Here is a 19622-nt window from a genome sequence, read left to right as displayed (position 1 = left end):
GCTCATTTTCCTCTACTTCACTCCTCCCAACACATTTCTACTCCCAGAGAAAGTTTCTAAAACACATCTTTGGAAATTCCAGTTTATCTTAATTTCAGCTGAGGAGTTGCATTGTTTTTATATACTGGGAAGTACCTATAGTGCTGTCAATCATTTACATTCTAGTATGAATAAGTTCCCAGGCACATTTGTTCCCCACACCCCACTACCCCATCTAGTTTCTGGAGGGACCATGAAGATAATGGATATTGGAGAAGGGTGCCATCAAGTGGGGAAAATGGCAAAAGAATGGAGAAGCTAAAAGCATTAGATGTGAATCTCATCAGCTTTACAGTCTGGCTTAGGACTAAGTGTTGTCGCCACTTAAAAAAGAAATCCATTCTAATTAGTTAATCAGACTTACCTGCAGATAACTTTGAATAGACAAAAGAGAAATGGGTGTGATGATATTAAAAAATACCCAGTCATTCTTTGCAAACAGTCAGCACAAAGGCTTCCGGTTAAACATGGTGGATTGAACAGATGCATTTATTTATGTTCCCTCTATAAATCACACTAAAAGGATATTAAAGGATTAAAAAGAACAAGAAGAATGGCAGAAGAAATGACAACAGACAAAAGATGTCAACGGAGATGGAAGATCAGGAAAGCAAATGAGAGATAACTGATTTAATAGCACGAATAAGATGGAAACCCAAGACCTTGGGTAGGGAGCCAGCCAAAAAAGCCACTTCTCTCTGCAGAACCCCAGAAAGCCACAGCAATTTGTAGGAAGCAGAAACCTCTAAAACAGGGAGTGCAAAGTGGCACTGACATTCAAAGAATTACTTGAAAGGCTTTGGGCTTCCAGGTTACCTCCTTCCCCTTTCAGAGCTGGGCAGGTACCTTTCCCCAACCCCTCAGAAGGTTGGAGGTTTGCTTTGGAGAGTGTGTGAATCAATTCAAGATAGAGACAGAAAAGAAACAAGCAAAATAAAATATCTGGGAAAACTTATAGAGCCCTATGTGGCTTAGCTGTGCAGATTTATGGTTGTAATTATGAATCATAGAAAGTTGATTCATTATGCTGTAACTATAATTGGGGGGAAGTAAAGTGGTTTGCTTTGGTGGGGGTGGGTAGGTAAGAAATTTTGATTTTCCATAGGAAAAAGTCAAAAGACAATATTAAGAACAACAACAAAAACCCCCACAAGTAATAGAATAGCTGGGTGCCATGGCTCACGCCTGTAATCCCAACACTTTGGGAGGTCAAGGCAGGATTGCTTGAGCCCAGGAGTTTAAGACCAGCTTGGGCAAAGTAGTGAGATCTCATCTCTACAAAAAAATTTAAAAATTAGTTTGGTATGGTGGCTCGTGCCTGTAGTCCCAGCTACTTAGGAAGCTGAGGCAGGAGGATTGCTTCAGCCCAGGAGGTCAAGGCTGCTGTGAGCTATGATCTTGCCACTGTACTCCAGCTGGGGTGATGGAAACCCTGTCCCTTAAACAAAACAGGAAGGGAGAGTGGGAGGGAAGAGGAGGGAAGGAAGGAGGAAAGGAAGGAAGGAAGGTAGGAAGGTAGGAGAAGGGGTTATTTTGAGATATAGTAATATAAATTAGAAGAAACAGCCACTTCTATGAAGTGAAATTCCGGAATGGGAAGGAGTACTCCTTATGAAGTTTCAACTGTAACTGAAATTTTAAAAGAAGCATTTTAGGAACTATTTTTTTCCCTGTCCATGTTTTATTCTCTGCTTTTCCATAAAACATGTCATTGTATGTAAATAAGAAAAACTGTTGTTTAAAAAAAGGTATATTGTTCTGAACTTTGACAACTTTCTTTTTCTTTTTTTTTTTTTTTTTTTTTTGAGACGGAGTCTCACTCTGTTTCCCAGGCTGGAGTGCAGTGGCGCGATCTTGGCTCACTGCATCCTCTGCCTCCCAGGCTCAAGTGATTCTCCTGCCTCAGCCTCCTGAGTAGCTGGGACTACAGGCACGCGCTACCACGCTGGCTAGTTTTTGTATTTTTAGTAGAGACAGGGTTTCACCATGTTGGCCAGGCTGGTCTCAAACTCCTGACCTCAGGTGATCCACCAGCCTCAGCCTCCCAAAGCACTGGGATTACAGGTGTGAGCTACCGCACCTGGCCAACTTTGACAACTTTCTAAAGAGAAGTGAAGAAAAATATTCCAGAGTGAATCTTCTTAGGAAATTATAGACTTTGTTACTTGTCTTTAGTTCTTTCTTGATCTTACTAGTTTGATTTTGTGGTTTTATTTTTAATCCTGCTTTGTTCTGTTTTCTTCCTAATAAGAACTAAGTAGTAGCCTTTCCATATTTTGTGTTTCTTTTGAAAAATGCAATGACATGAAACAGAAATTTAGAAAAGCTGAGGTTTATTTCTTCTTGCACCTGGAAATTGAAGGAGATAATAGAATAATCTTGGTTATGGCAGATGTTTTTATAACTGCCTATTCTTTTCTTTTAAGCTTAGATTCGCTGATGTTTTCCATTTGCAAAAATAAACAGGTTTAAAGGGGTGGGGTGGGGAATGGGGCAAAGAAACAAACAATAACAAGCAAAGTCCTGATATGGAAGCTTCTGCCCTGAACTGGATACATTTTAGAGTCTACTCAAAGAAGCAACAGGACCCAAGGCTAACAAACTCCTTCACCAAGGGGACCTGGTTGCCGAGGCAGACAACTTAAAGGAATTCTTATCACTTGCATATAACAAGAATTGGAGAATATACAAATAAAGCTGATAATATTAGAATTCATGTTGTCCCTAGAATGACATTGAATTTTCTAGCCAGTTTGTGAAACTGGAGTTTATCTCAAACTGATAAGCTTATCAAATTCCAGCCTGGAAAAAAAATCTCTTATCAAAACCTTTTCTGCAAATGTAAATTTATTTTAGGAAAAGGAAGGCTGGTGTTTTAGATGGTGGAAGATGAGTGTGTGAATGATACACCTAGATGAACATCATAAGAATTATTTTTAATTGTTTTGGAAAATAAAATATGTCATCAGTAAAAAAGCCACTTATATTCTACAGTTATCTTTTTGGAATCTGAGTCAATTAATTGCTTTGGTATTCAGAATTTTTAGTAACATACATGACTGTTAAATATTACTATAGAATGTGTATAATTTATATGCTTTAGATATACATAGTGACTTGATAGTGTTTACACATAAAACATTTTTAAATTCTGTTATGTGAAATATTATTTGAGCTAAAATACCTAAGCTAGTGTTTTTAGTGTCTTTTTGTTTCGTTGGAAACTCAAAAGAATTGAGTGTTTTGTGTAAAAATATTTGTTAAGGAGGAAAGCCTGGACGGTCCTTGATAGCACACTATTTAACATGAGAAATGGAAGCTCTTTTGCATAGTGTAGGTTACCTGATGCATCTACAGTGAAGATAGCCTGGCATAGTGTGGTCAGGAGACTTGTGCCAGTCTGACTTGCAGAGCGGCTATGGGTATGCCTCTTAACCATTATGTGCCTTATACCATGAATGTTTCGGCTAGATCATTTCATTTTAGTTCTAAAATTATCTGGTAATTAATTGGAACATCCGATTGTTTAGAAATCATGCCAAGTTGTTGATTTTCCTGAATTTAAAATAATTAATATATGTTTGGAGAAATTTCTGAAACTGTGCCATGGGGAGGAGGAATTGTGTTAACGTGGCTTACTTTCATCCTTTCTATGGTGGAGGTGAGATTTAAATGAAGTTTAGATTTAGGACAAATGTTGAGTTTTGACTCTGAGAGACTCATGTAATACTAGTGTTGTCAGATTTTGTGTATAAAACAAAGAGCATGACGGTAAAGATGACATGGTTCATTCAGTGGTGATCTTGATCATGGTGATGTAGGTGTGCGCTCTTACTGTATGCCAGGGACTATCTGAAGGACTTCGCATACATGGGATTATTTAATCTTCTCAATACTGTGAAACATAGATAGTAGTATCCCTATTGAATGAGGAAACAATACAGTTTAGAGTTCATTTCAATTCTTAATAATCTTTAAGCAGATATATTCTATAACATAGTTATAGTAGTATATATAGAAAAAAAGAGGCTTTGGGTTCCTGGTTCCACATGTGAGGAACTTGGAAGTCACCATCCTATCCTAACAAGTGAAAATTTCAACCACACCTCTTAGATGTGTAAGAGAAGTGAAGTCACAGGGCAAAATGTTGTGCTTAAAATTGGAGAAACAGACAGGCAGACACAGAGAATCATAGCATATGGAGGAGAAACCTCCTCAGAAATCCTGAGCTGTAATTGATAAACTGACAGAGGCTAGATGTAGACATGCCTGAGAGTTAAAAACTCCAGGGGGACCCAGTCATAGAGTTTCTGTGTTTTACGTCTAGGAGCTCAACCAGGTGCTCACAGTAAATATCAGAGAAAAATTCCCTTGTGCTTTGGGCAGGGGAAGGAAAAAGGAAGCATTTTGAAATATGCCAGAGCACTTGGTTCTTCCTAATAAGGTCTGCCCTCAGGAGAATCTATTTAAGCAGAATTTAACCTTGGGTTTATCAGAGGTTAACTGACCTGGAGGAAGGGGCATATCCATCCAGTTCTAGCCATCCTGTCCCACTAAAGGGTGGAGAAAAAACTGAGAAACACTTGTGAAGTTCATAGTCTAAAGGTACAGGCTTACTAAACGATGGAGGCCTAATTATAGGACTAATGAATGCTTCCTCTTCCTCCATACCTTCCATCATATTACGAAAGGCCTATTATGGCAGTCATTTTTACCCAGTACATCCTGTCTATCCAGAAAAAAATTACCAGGCATACTGAAAGACAAAAAACAGTTCGAAGAGACAAAGCAAGCATTGGAACAAGGCATGACAGGGATGTTGAAATTATCAGACAGGGAATTTAAAACAGCTATGATTAATATGCTAAGGGCTCGAATGGATAAAACAGCATGCAGGAGCAAATGGGCAATGTAAGCAAAGAGATGAAAATTCTAAGGAAGAACCAAAAAGCACTGTAGCAGAATTGGGAAATGCCTTTGGGCTTCTTAATAGACACAGCTGAGGAGAGAATCTCTGAGCTTGAGGATATCTCAATATAAACCCTCAAAACCAAAAAGCAAAGGGAACAAAGACGTGGAAAAACAGAATATAATATCAAAGAACTGTGGGACAGCTACAAAAGGTGTAACATATATTAAATAGGAATACCAGAAGGAGAAGAAAGAAATGAACAGAAGAAATATTTAAAATAATAATGAGAATTTCCTCCAAATTGATGTCAGATACCAAGCCACAGATTCAGGAAACTCAGAAAACATTAAGAGGGATAAATGCCAAAAAAATTGCCCTGAGGCATATGGAAAAATTGGAGAAATTGTAGTTTGAATTTTCAAACTACAAAAGATCAAAGATAAAAAAACCCTGAAAGACACCGGGGGTGGGGAGAAAAACCTTACCTATAGGGCAACAAAAGTAGGAATTACACTGGACTTCTCTTCAGGCACCATGCAAGCCAGGAGACAGTGAAATATTTAAAGCTGTAAGGAAAAATAACCACCAACCTAGATTCCTGTATCCTGTAAAATTATCCTTCAAAAGGAGAAATAAAGAATTTTCTCAGACAAACAGAAATTGAGGGAATTTGTTGCCAGCAGACCTGCCTTGCAAGAAATGTTAAAATAAATTCTTTAGAGAAGAGAAAAATAATATAGGTCAGAAACCTGGATCTACATAGAGAAAGGAAGAACAACAAAGACGGAATAAGAAAAGGTAAAAAAGAGTTCAAGACCAGTCTGGGCAACATGTTGAGACTTCATCTCTACAAAACATTAAAAAATTTGCCAGGCATGGTGGTGCATGCCTGTAGTCCCAGCTACTTGGGAGGCTGAGGTGGGAGGATTGCTTGACTCCAGGAGGTTGAGGCTGCAGTGTGCCATGAATGCGCCATTGCATTCCAGCCTAGGCAACAGAGTGAGACACTGTTAAAAAAAAAAAAAAAGTAAAAGTAAAATAAAAACTTATTTTTCTTATTATTAATTGATCTAACAGATAACAATTTGTTCAAAACAATAATGGCAACAATTTGATTATATATGCTTATGTATATATCTTATCTGTGCCTATGGGATATAAACACATAATACATATATATACAGTATACATATACATATGTAGTCATGCACCACATGATGTTTTAGTCAATGAGAGACCACATATACAATGGTGGTCCCATAAGATTATAATAGTGTATTTTTATTGTACTTTTTCTGCTTAGATATGTTTAAATACACAAATACTTACCATTGTATTAGAATTACCTACAGTACTCATTATAGTAACATGCTGTACTGCTTTGTAGCCTGAGCAATAGGCTACACCATGCAGCCTAGGTGTGTAGTGGGCTAGACCATCTAGGTTTGTGTAAGTACACACTATGGTGTTCACACAGTGACAAAATCACTTAATGACACATTTCTTAGACAGTAGCCTTGTCATTAAGCAATACATGATTATACATATATATATATATATATATATTTTTTTTTTTTGAGACAGAGTCTCGCTCTTTCACCAATGCCGGAGTGTAGTGGCACGATCTCGGCTCACTGCAAGCTCTGCCTCCCAGGTTCACAGCATTCTCCTGCCTCAGCCCCCCGAGTAGCTGGGACTACAGGCGCCTGCCACCGCGCCCGGCTAATTTTTTGTATTTTTTTTTAGTAGAGGCGGGGTGTCACCACGTTAGCCAGGATGGTCTTGATCTCCTGACCTCATGATCCGCCCTCCTTGGCCTCCCAAAGTGCTGGGACCACAGGCGTGAGCCACCGCGCCCGGCCTCATATATATTTATATATGTTATATTTAAGTGAAATGAATGACAGCGATGATACAAAAGACAGGAGGGAATAATTAGGATTATTTTGTTTTTGTAAGGCATTCACACTATCTGGGAACTGGTAGTGTTATTTGAAAGTGGGCTTGGATTAGCTGTAAATATATATTGCAAACTCTAGGACAACCACTAGAAGTTTTTTTAAAAAAGAAGTATAATTGGTATGCTAAGAAAGGAGAGAAAACAGCTGGGTGCCATGACTCATTACCTGGCTAATGCTTGTAATCTCAACACTTCAAGAGGCCGAAACGGGAGGGTTGCTTGAGTCCAGGAGTTCAAGACCAGCCTGGGCAATATGGTGAAACCCCATCTCTACCAAAAAATACAAAAAAGTAACTGGGCATGGTGGTGGTTGCCTGTAGTCCCAGACCCGGCAGGCTGAGTCAGTGAGCCAAGATTGAGCCTCTGCACTCCAGCCTGGGCAACAGAGTGAGACTTTGTCTCAAAAAAAAAAAAAAAAAAGGGAGAGAAATGGAATCATATAAAATGCTCAGTTGAAACCACAAAAGCCAGAAGAAAGAGTGAAAGGTGTTAATCCAACTATATCAACAATCACTGTGAAAATCAATGGTCAAAAATAATGGAGATTGTCAGAGTGGATAAAAAAACAAGACTCAACTATATGGTGTCAATAAGAAAACCACTTAAAAGATACATATATACCCTGCTAATACTAGTCAAAAGAAAACAGGAGTAGCTATATTAATTTTAGACAGAGGACTTCACAGCAAGTAAAGTTATCAGTGTGAAAGAGGGGCATTACGTAATGATAAAAGGGACAGTTCTCCAAGAAGACATAATAAAATTTTTTTTTTTTTTTTGAGATGGTGTTTCACTCTTGTTGCCCTGGCTGGAGTGCCATGGCGTGACCTCGGCTCACTGCAGTCTCCACCCCCTGGGTTCAAGCAAGTCTCCTGCCTCAGCCTCCCAAGTAGCTAGGATTACAGGCGCATGCCACCACACCCAGCTAATTTTTGTATTTTTAGTAGAGATGCGGCTTCACCATATTGGCCAGGATGGTCTCGATCTCCTGACCTCGTGATCCACCTGCCTTGACCTCCCGAAGTGCTGGGATTACAGGCATGAGCCGCCGTGCCCAGCCAACAATTCTTAATGTGTGTGCACCTACCAACAGAACAGCAAACTACAGGAGGGTAAAAGTGATAGAACTGCAAGGAAAAATAGATGAATCCACCATTACAGTTGAAGACTCTAACTCGCTCTGTCAGAAATGGACAGATCCAGCAGGCAGAAAATCAGTAAGGACATAGCTGAATTCAACACCATCAATCAACTGGGTATAACTGACGTCTATAGACAGCTTCATCCAACAACAGCAGAATGCACATTCTAATCAAGGTCACACAGAACATTCACCAAAATAGACCACATTCTGAGCCATAAAATACACCTTAACAAATTTAAAAGAATTGATAAAGGAATGTCATTACATATAGACCAGGTGAGATTTCTTGTTCCTAGCTTTATCTCCAGGTGTTTACCAGGAGAAAACTCCACTTCACATTATAGTTATCTGAATTGTGTTAATAATAGCTGTGGCTCCTTGTTCTTTGTGGAGAACTCTTGAGACTTTCATAATGGGGAGCATAGGAAACTCCAACTCTCTTATTGCTGCATTTTGTTCATCAAACTCCTCCCCTAGAATTAACATGCTTCTCTTGCTGCCCTGCAGCCTTTCTCAGCCCATCTCCTCTGCTCCAAGAAGGCAGAGTTCTTATATATATGTTACATGGTTGTCTGGTTGTAATATTAATTTTCAGTGACTCAAAACACTGCCTGACATGCTTCCTTATAGAGCAGCCTACGGCACCAGAGTAACGTCTGCTCAAAGATAGCCACTTCATTCACACATAGGTTTAATTATATTTTGGGGGGTTTGTTTAGGGATTTGTTCAAAGTATTAGGAAACCTCTAAAAATGCAATGTTTCCAGGCACAGTGGCACATACCTGTAGTCCCAGCTACTCAGGAGGCTGAGGTGGGAAGATTGTTTGAGCCCAGCAGTTCAAGACCAGCCTGGGCAACACAGCAAGACCCTGTCTCTAGAGCAAATGAATTTTTAGAAATGCAGTGTATGGAGCAGAAGATAGATTATACAAAATCCTCTTATAGGATGTCAGACTCTGCTCCAGCCTAGTGGTAGGACATGTACAGGATATGTTACATGTGTACAGAATACTTAAAAATTTGTGCATTTGAAAAACAGTTGATTTGATTGTCATACATGCACCAGAAAAATTGTATAGACACTGAATTTTATGAATAAATTTATTTTTAAATTATATACAAAAATTCATGTTTTAAGCCCAAAGGTGATTTCTTTGTAATGTGAAGAATAATATTTAATTTTCTATATTTTTTAAAGAATTGGATATGTTCTATATCAGGCTCTCTTATAAGTGAGGCAAATAATTTTAGTGCATATAATGTGAGATATACTAAAGGATACAAAAATTTTCAAATGAAAATATAATACATTCTTGGGTCAATAAGTCATATTTTAATTTGCTGTACATTTAAATTGCACTAACTAAAAAAATTTATGGCAGCACAAACTCTGTATAATCTTCAAAAACCTTACATTTATAACACATTCAAAATATGCCAAGATCAGAGTTCAACTTATTCAAAGTTTAACAATTCAAATTTATTGCTAAGTTATTGAGTTAAATGATATGCTATTACATGGCTTCAATTTGTTCTGAACTGAAATAAATGAAAGAAAATAACTCTTAGAAAATTGCAAGAAAATTGAGGCTAGTTTTTGAGCCTGGTTTTGTTTTAAAATCAATGGCAGTGGTTCTCAAACTTCAGCATGTATCAGGATCACCTGGTTAGAACACAGATTTGCCTTGCCCTGAGATGTTCTGATCAGTAGCCAAGGGAGGGAGCCTTTGTCTTTCTTTCTTTTCTTTTCTTTCTTTTTTTTTTTTTTTTTTGAGCCCGGGCTGGAGTGCAAGTGGCACAATCTCAGCTTACTGCAACCTCTGCCTCCTGGTCTCAAGCGATCCACCTACCTCAGCCCCCCAAGTAGCTGGGAGTACAGGTGCACACCACCACACCTGGCTAATTTTTATATTTTTTGTAGAGAAGGGGTTTCACCATGTTGCCCAGGCTGGTCTTGAACTCCTGAGCTCAAGTAATCCACCTGCCTTGGCCTCCCAAAGTGCTAGGATTACAGATGTGTGCCACCATGCCCAGCCTGAGCCTTGAACATGAATTTCTTACAAGTTGTCAGGTGCTGCTGATGCTGCTGTTACCTGGATCACACTTTGGGAACCACTCCTCTGCTCTGAAGCATTGATGAACTCATTTTCTTCCATTCGTGCCAATGATGACTTGGTGTCATTGCTGGCTTTGTTTGAAATCTTCCTGGTTCTAAAAAGCAGCTACTTCTTGTTAGCATTTAAGGCAAGGAAGTCAGTGCTAATGACCTCCATCATTTTCAGTTACTCTTTTGATTCTGAAATGGTGATGAGGTAACCCTGCTCACCACCAAAGTCCCTGTGCACCAGTGCCTGTAACTATGGAAACACCATGTTTGGTACCCCACTAATGTTAGATGGATGACTATTTAATATATCTTAATGTTTGGTTCTGATGTCTGTCTGTTTTTCAACTTGATTACCTAATGATAGCAGTGTTTATTTTTCAAAGTATTTGTTTACATGCACGCTTAGTGGTGTCGGTAGCTAGTCCATAGTACTTACTTTGGCCAACTAACACGGAAACATTTACTGGATTCATCATGAGTAACTAATAAATTAATGTAGGCGAAAGGAGTAGTTAATTAGCTCTAATCTTTGCAGTAAGGATCATTAGCGTTTAATGAGAATGAATAATTTCATAAGACCTGGAAATATATTGCCCCAAGCCAAATAGTTTATAACCATAGAATTGCAAATTGCTATTTGAAATTAATGAGTGACATTTTCACATATTGTTAGATGATCTATAATATTTTTATGTTATACCTCTAGGTCCAATAGGGTATATACGAGGGTCATATAATTTCATTGTAAATTATTGCAATTAAACAGACTTGAGATTCTGTCTTAATGTGAAATGCTACCCCTCTTTTCCTGGCTAACACCTACTTCAGCTTAAATACTGCTTTGCAGTGGCTTTCTCTGATACCCTTCCTCTATCCCTCCCTGATTCTCTCTCGTGGTGCCTGACTCTTACACTTTCAGAACAATTACTGCAATGTGTAGACATACATTTACTCTATGTTTTTATATAGTTAATGTTTCCTTCTCTACTACTCATACCCATGAAGGACAAAAATGACTGATTTGATGAATGAAAACTGTAAGTGTGAAGGACACTAGATACCCCAAAGTCTCGTTTTCTCTCCTAGCTATAAATAGATCAAGGATTCATTGGATGCATCAGGTCTGATCAACTTGAAAATTTCAATAACCAATACTGAAGTATGGTCCTCTTAAGAGCTTTAGGCTGCATTACCAAATATTACCTCAGACTTTATCCTGAAAAAAATACTTACATAAAACCAAATACTTATCCAGTTAATGTCATTTACCTTTGATTGTGGTATTGAATAAAGATCAGTGATGACCGTTTTCTTCTCTTACCTGCCATTCTTATGAACAGTGTTAAAACTTAAAACAAATTCTAATGTCACCTTAACTGTCATACCGGATCAAGGATCCAGTGGATCAAGGGCAAACATCGTTATTTGTTCTCTTTGAGAGCAGTCGACACTGCCCTCTGTGATTCTTTCATGGTGTCCTGTTTTAACAGAATATGCCCTGATGATGCTTTATTTTCAAGAGTAGCAACTTTTACAAACTGTACTTAGGCTAAATCCATACAGCAAAAATGGCCTCTTATTCTACTTTGAAAACATCACCACTTTAAATAGGGTACAGTCACATGACAAAATGTGGACATCAGTACTCTACTGTGACAAATAATCCCCACACCCTCAGGGTATTGATGGGTATTGATGTCCACATTACATCCTTTGGGAGGCTGAGGCAGGAGAATTACTCGAGCCCAGAAGTTTGAGCTCAGTCTAGGTAACAGAGCGAGACCTTGTCTCTACAAAAAAAAAAAAAAAAAAAAAGCTGGGTGTGGGTGCATATGCCTGTGGTCTCAACTACTTGTGAGGCTGAGGTGAGGTGGAAGGATCGCTTGAGCCCAGGAGGTTGAGGCTGTAGTGAGCCATGTTCATGCCACAACACTCTTCAGCCTGGGTGACAGAGTGAGATCCTGTCTCAGGGGAAAAAATGAAGTAAAAGGAATTTATTTTAATAGTATGAAAATTGGGTATTTTTTGGACCTAATCACCTATCAAATGTAAGAAAAAAATGGATTAAATCCTTAACACTTGGTATATCAAGCAGAAATTGCCAGTTAATGTAATGGAATTAAAATTAAGAACACTTTAAATTCATGGTTTGTAATAGGCACATAAATATCTAGTGGCCTAACCTAGAGTAAAAGAACATATTAATCTAGAGTTTATTCTTATAGAAAATAAATATATAACATAACAAATTAATATCTTTAATTTTTATATAGTGGTGCACTTGATACACATGTATCAGGTACCTGTGCTAAAATCTTAGTGTATTCATGTTACTTTTCAGCAAAATTTGCTAAGCCAAGAATAGCAAATGAAGGGGATCAGAACATGCCACTTCAAAATACGGCACATTGGCACATTGATTACTTTGAGCTGAAGGCAGTTGAGAAACAGAAGATGCAGGAAGGGCTTTCTGACTTGCTCTTTCTACTTAAAAGCAGGACATAAATTTCTAGTGAGAAAGGTGTCCTCCCTGGAGAGGAGAACATTTTTATCACTGGAGACAGATAATTGATGCTGAGATAAATCTGTATAAATAAATCTTACTAAAATAATCCGTACTGTTGATTAGTTTCCCTCATGTATTTCCTAGTCACTTTCCCACAATTTATCACCCTGGCCAAACCTCCTTTTTGTTTGTCTTGTCACATATGCACAACTTATCACTCTTTGTTAAGATAGTATACAAGCTCTCAGGCCTATCCACTTCTTTTGGCCTTTCTTTTATACGAAGGCTGAAGGCCCCTATGTACATGAAAATATTAACATCAAATAAAATATGTATGCATTTCTCCTGTTTATCGGTTTTTGTCAGTTTCATTCTCAGGCCCAGCCACAGATCTTAAAAGGATACAGGAAAAGTCTTTTCTTCCCTACATAAACATTTTATGACCAAGACTTCTTTTCCTAAAGCCTTGAGAACCCTGGAATGCAGTGTGTGTGGGTGGGGAGGGGGCAGGTGTGAGTGTGTGGGGTGTGTATGTGGAGTGTGTATGTGGGGGGGGTGTGTGTGTGTGTGATATGTATATGTGTGTGTGTGTGTGTGTGTGTGTGTGTGTGTGTGTGGTTTGAGAAGGAGTCCTGATGATAACATCTCTAAGCACAGTAGGGGAGAGGAATCTGCTGGGGCCTGTGCAATTGCTATAATTTGCTGAGGGATGAAGATCAGACATTTTCTTCAGACCTAGCTAGTGCCTTTCACAGCGTCAATGATCTCTACTCAGGTGGCTTGCTCCACCTTGGTTAAGTCCTCACGTTATCCTCTCGAGCACCAGTTCTGCATTTCCCGCTATAAGTGAAGTTGGATGTCCTGATGCTACATTAAACATCTTTAGCACTGAACTCATCATTCCCTGTCCCCTATATCCTATCATGTTTATTTTGACTGTCAAACTCAGGACCACATTACTGTCTCTAAAGAATGTTACAATAACTACCTCACTTTTATCTCCTCACTGCCATATCTGTACTACAGTCTGCTGTCAGATTAGCTACCTTTCAAATCATGAATCACATCACGTTTGTTCAAAAGCAGCCTGAACATCAATGTCCTCTACCATGAGGGAACCACTGTGACATTATCAGCACACAACTGAGTCTTCATGGCCAGAATTAAGCAGATGGCAGGGCGATCATCTGTAATTTCTAGAGCATTTGAAACAACTTGATGAGCCTCACCAGACACAAACATCCCACTGGCTTTTGTCTCACTGGTCAAACTAGTCAGGATTAAAAAACAAGCATGTTCTGGCTTTTTTGGTGCTTGATGTTTTTGTTCACTGGTAAATATTTAAGTTCCATACTGTGTCAATTCAACACACAAACATATTTTTAAGTCTTACATATAGAGTAAAAGAGTTAATGGAAATTCAGCAAATTTTCCTCAAGAATAAACTACAGAGGGGGAAGGAGGCAGACAGTGTCAGGCAGCTGTTTTGGAGAGTTCCTTTTCTTTGTGTGATTTAGTTTGACTTTTTATATTGATCAAATTCACAAAATAATTTTTTAGCTCACTTAACTTTGCCTGGGAATCACAGCTTTAATTGGATTCTGACCAGTTATTAGGAGAAAACATTTTAAAATATCTTTATTTTATTTTAATTAAGTAATTAATTATTTTTAGAGATGGAGTCTTGCTATGTTGCCCAGGCTCAAACTCCTGGGCTCAAGCAATTCTCCCATCTCATACTTCCAAGAAGTTGGGACTGTAGTCGTGCACTACCATGCCCAACTTGGATAAAATTTTAAATATAGTCTGAAATTCCTATTAGACTCATACATAGTTTTTGTTTTTGTTTTTTTTTTACCTCCACTTCCAACCAATCACCAATAACATTAATCAGTGAAGAGTTAGAATGGAAACATTGAAATACTTTTTGTTTCCTAGTGCAGGCAAGCCTCACATATCACATATATTATTTCAAGATTATATTCATTTGAGATTAATTTAATACAAGAAGAGTTGGGCTTACCTGTTATTGGCCTTACTCATTAAAATACAACCTAAGATTTGGCTTCTTAATCAGACAGCCTTCTTCTCCTGTTACTAAATTGTGTTAACTATTGATGCCAAAATTAATTATTCAGCATTTGCAAATTCTCAGTTAACAATGAAGGTAGCATCCCACTAATTGGTAGCTATTCTTGGTTTATGTATTTTACTCCATCAATCTATTGCACTTAGGAATGGCTATTCCTTAAATTTATTTTCCTTAAAAATGCATATTTATTTCATCTAAAACTCTTCGGCTTGAATCCTGTTTTAGCATAGAATGAGGCCCTAAATCCATGCCTCGCTGAGCACAGAAGGTTATGAAGTTGCCCTGTACCTTCTCCAAGTTACAGAGGAGGAGGAAGAGTGATTGGACCAGGAGCAGGCATCCTATAACAACAGCTTTTGTCTTTTGCAGGAGCTGCCTAGGATCAGAAAATTTTTGTTCTAATTCTAGCTCTGTCTCTAAGTATGCTTATTTATTTATTATGTTTTTAATAATGTAACAAACAGCCTCAAACCCACCATGCAAAACAAAAGTAAGAACCTTGACAAACAACCTAATCTTAACCGTATGGCTTCCTCTCCATTTCATCTCATTCCTTCCCTGACCTGAAGTTACCCCTGTCCTGAATCCTATGTTCATATGTCTTTTTTTTTTTTTTTTTTTTTTTTTTTTTTTGAGACGGAGTCTCTTTTTGTCGCTCGCCCAGGCTGGAGTGCAGTGGGGCGATCTCAGCTCATTGCAGGCTCCGCCTCCCAGGTTCACACTATTCTCCTGCCTCAGCCTCCCGAGTAGCTGGGACTACAGGCGCCCGCCACCGTGCCTGGCTGATTTTTTTGTATTTTTAGTAGAGACGGGGTTTCACCGTGGTCTCGATCTTCTGACCTCGTGATCCGCCCGCCTCCGCCTCCCAAAGTGCTGGGATTACAGGCGTGAGCCACTGCGCCCAGCCTCAAAAGTCTTTTTTTTTGGGGGGGGGGGTACCATTTAATATAGTTTTAGTGCTTCTATATCTTTCCTTGAAAGTATTTTCTGTTTTAGTTGTGTTTAACATTAGAAGGGCATCAGTCTACCTCCTGACTTATACGTTGTATGCTAGTGTGTTATTGTTTAAGCCAGTTTGGGCTGGGTTTTTCTGCTACTTGCGACATAAAACTTATAACCGATTCAGTGGCTGATTTTAACTGGAAATGAAGAACACCGTCATCTTCCACAATAAGTCAAATGAGCTGAATTTATGGAGACCCCTGTAGTTCCCTCCTTCTCATACCAAAAAGAAACCAGCCTGACTCTTAGGCTTGGAAGAGAATTCTCCTGTCCTCTCCTAGACAGGATTTTTATCTATGCTATTTCTTTTTTGTTTTCTTTTGTTTTTTGAAACGGAGTCTTGCTCTGTTCCCCAGGTTGGCATGCAGTGGCGTGATCTCGGCTCACTGCAACCTCCACCTCCTGGGTTCAGGCGATTCTCGTGCCTCAGCCTCCGGAGTAGCTGGGATTACAGGTGTGCACCACCACTCTCAGCTAATTTTAGTAGAGGTGGGATTTCGCCATGTTGCCCAGGCTGGTCTTGAACTCCTGGCCTCAAGTGATCCACCTGCCTCAGCCTCTCAAAGTGTTGGGATTACAGGCATGAGCCACTGTGCCGGGCCCATCTAGGCTTTTTCGATGCTTACATTCCCTCAATTTGTAGTTCCCTCAATATTCCTAAATTTAAGGGTTGGATTTAAAGCTAGTGGCAGTGAAGGGGAAAAACCCAACTGTCTTACTGTAACTGAAACCCTCATTATTCTAGGAAAATAAAAAACAATATGTGATTCCTTTCTCTTTTTTCATTAAGGAATTTTTTTTGTTTTGAAGATACAGCTTAGCTGTTGATGTCAACTGTATTTTGTGATGGATTCACTGATATCAGAGTGCAGAGCTAGATGAACCAGCAGGCTAACTCAGGATGGCAGCTTTTATATTCTTGCAAACAGTGAACTAATTAGTTACTTAATATTATTCATTCAACAAACATTTCTTGAAGATCTACCATGTGACAGTATTTTCAAAGGTACTCAGAATTTGTTTAAATCAATAATAGTAAAACATGCTGACACAGAAAAGACTTCATGTAAGAAGTTTATACTCACAGTTCCCTGGAAACAGGGGGCACAACAGACCACACAGGGGACCTCAGGGGAAGTACCAGGGTCCGTGAGGAGATGGCATGTAAAGAAAAATGCGGACAAAAGCTTTTTATTGTGGTTTCTGTAGAGGAACAGGGGAAGCAGGGAAGCAGGCTTAGGACTGGCTGGTTTGAATAATTTCAGTGGGCACTGGGGTATAGGGACTGTTCTGGTTGTCTGGTACCTGGTGCCAAGCTTTTAAGGTTGTATAATAGTGGCCTGGACCGTAAGAGTCCTGTAAGAGCCCAGTAAAGGAGGTGGTTAGGGGTATGGGTTTTGGATTGGTTGGTTTGCATGCAAAAGGTGTACTTGCATTTGAGTCCCTTATTGTCTCTAGGAATTAGCTAGCCCCGGGAGGGGGCAGTCTCTCCTGGGTCAGCAAGGCCCCAGATATCAAAGCAAGAGAATAAAAAGATGCCTGGGCACAGTGGCTCACACCTGGAATCCTAGGACTTTGGGAGGCTGAGGTGGGAGGATCACTTGGACCCAGGAGTTCGAGACCAGCCTGGACTACAAAGTGCGATCCTGTCTCTATAAAAAGTTTAAAAATTAGTCAGGTATGGTGGCATGCACCTGTGGTCTCAGCTGTATGGGAGGCTGAGGCAGGAGGATATCTTGAGCCCAGGAGATCTACGGTGCAGTGAACCATGTTAGGGCCACTGAGCTCCAGCCCGGTTAACAGTGAGATCCTGTCTCAAAAAAAAAAAAAAGATATATTTAATACAGACAAGCACTATGTTTGATGATAAGAATAAATAAGATACAGGTGGAAGGTGCTGGGAAAATCAGGAAGGACTCTGGAAGAAATGATGCCAGAGAACAGAGAACCGAAGTAGGCATTATCTGGACAAGAGGGCTGGTAAGAGAAATTCTCGCTTAGAGAAGGGCATGAATAAAAGAATGATGGCAAACAACATGGTTTGTAAGGCAAACATGAAACTGTAAATGTTCAAGTTTAAGATCAAAGACAGAGACAGACAGCATTGAGGCTGGAGTGGTAGGCAGAGACCAAGTCAGAGGGCTTTGCATTTCTTGAGGTTTTTAACTCTTATTCTGCAGACCAGGGTCACTCTGAACTGCATTCTAACGACAGCTTATATGCTGCAAGGCAGTAATAGTTTTTTGTTTGTTTGTTTTTTAAAGGATGACTTGATTCAAGACTATTACAATGAGGTCAAGGCTATTGCAGCCTAGGAGAGAGACTCTTTGACTCTCAGATAGTCCTGTTTTAACTCAGACCCTCTCTGCAATCCACATTGGCATACTGAAGTTTCTGAAAAGTGAAAGCCAACCCAAACCTCTGCTTCACTTAACTCAGTGAATCCTAAACATTTTTTTTTTAATTACAAAACCTCTTTTTTTTTCTCCTGTTAAAACACAGTATGCATCTTGGGAAATAGTACCAGTGACCGATGACCCGTGAATCAGTTTTACACTGGTGGGGATATCATTAACTTTGACTCTTATAGATTGCTTTATAAATGATTCCACCTTTTGAAACAGCAATACTGATAGAAATGGAGAAACAGAGCTGGATTTAGGAATTATTAGGGAGATAAAAGAGCAGTGCTTTACTGATTAGAAAGAGGTAGGGAGCCCAGGTCATGGAATGGTTATGACATTTTGGGTTTGCAGAGTCTGTCTGACCACAAGGCAGTTCAGGTGCACTCTTGAGTGAGAGATATATAACAGCATTTGAAACTGTAGAAGTTCAGTTTGATTTCACTAGGAAAGTTTGTCAAGAAAGAACATTATTGGACCCCAGTGAACCTTAAATCGTAAGCAAGAGGAGAAAGAAGATTCCAGGAAGGTAACAGGCAAAGAAGTAGAAGAAGTCTCAAAGGCGTGTAATATCATGGAGTATCAGAGAATGGAAAGTTGAAATAAAGAGTGATTGACAGATTCTCATGCAACAGAGGATTTCAGTAAGATTACAATGGTGTGCTAGGGCAGGCTCATCGTGGCTTAGAAATGCCAATGTTAAATTTTCAGAAGTTTTGCAAACCAGTTGATGCCAAGTTGGGAGCTGAAAGGAGTCATGGTGAATGTATTTGCAACAATTAATGAAAGAGGAATATACTACAAATCTAGGCTCCCCCACTTCTGCTCTGAAAAGCTGATTATTCAATATTTTACTGGCACATCACTGGATAAACACTAGAAAAATGCTCTTTGGATTTTTAGATAGGAAGTTATTTTAGAAAGGGTTTTAAAATTCTAAATAGATTGCAGTGGGTTAGGGAGTGAGTGGGAGGTAAGGAAATGGAGAGGTTTAATGAGAAAGAAGGATATACGTTATATAATAGCCAGAGGGTAATATGAATTCAAGGGAAATGAGAAACAAGCCGATTTATAGTTCAAGGGGATGTTTCCAACAGAGAGTGAAAGCCTGGCTGAAGGTACAAGATGACATAAGGCGAAGGTCTCATGGGAGGGACGAGAGGATGGTCTCAGGGCACTGGGGTAGGGTCCTCGAATAGAAGAAGGGACAGCTCATTATTTAAGACTGGGAGGAAGATGGGATCTCTGAGAAGGAACCAACATTTACCATTCAACCCACATTTAAACGTGTGGGATGCTACATCTCTCCTCAAGGAACCTTGGCTGCTTCTGACTTTGGAAGCTAACAGTTGCTGCTACTTGTTTTTTCCTCCGGGCAACAGCATGGATCTTTTCCTTAGTTACTCGCATGCAACACCAGTTTAAAAATTCTTTGTAGGCTAGGTGCAGTGGCTCAT

This window comes from Gorilla gorilla, chromosome 8 (genome assembly GCF_029281585.2).
Source record: "Gorilla gorilla gorilla isolate KB3781 chromosome 8, NHGRI_mGorGor1-v2.1_pri, whole genome shotgun sequence".
Taxonomy (NCBI): domain Eukaryota; kingdom Metazoa; phylum Chordata; class Mammalia; order Primates; family Hominidae; genus Gorilla; species Gorilla gorilla.
Note: the sequence above shows the minus strand (reverse complement) of the source record.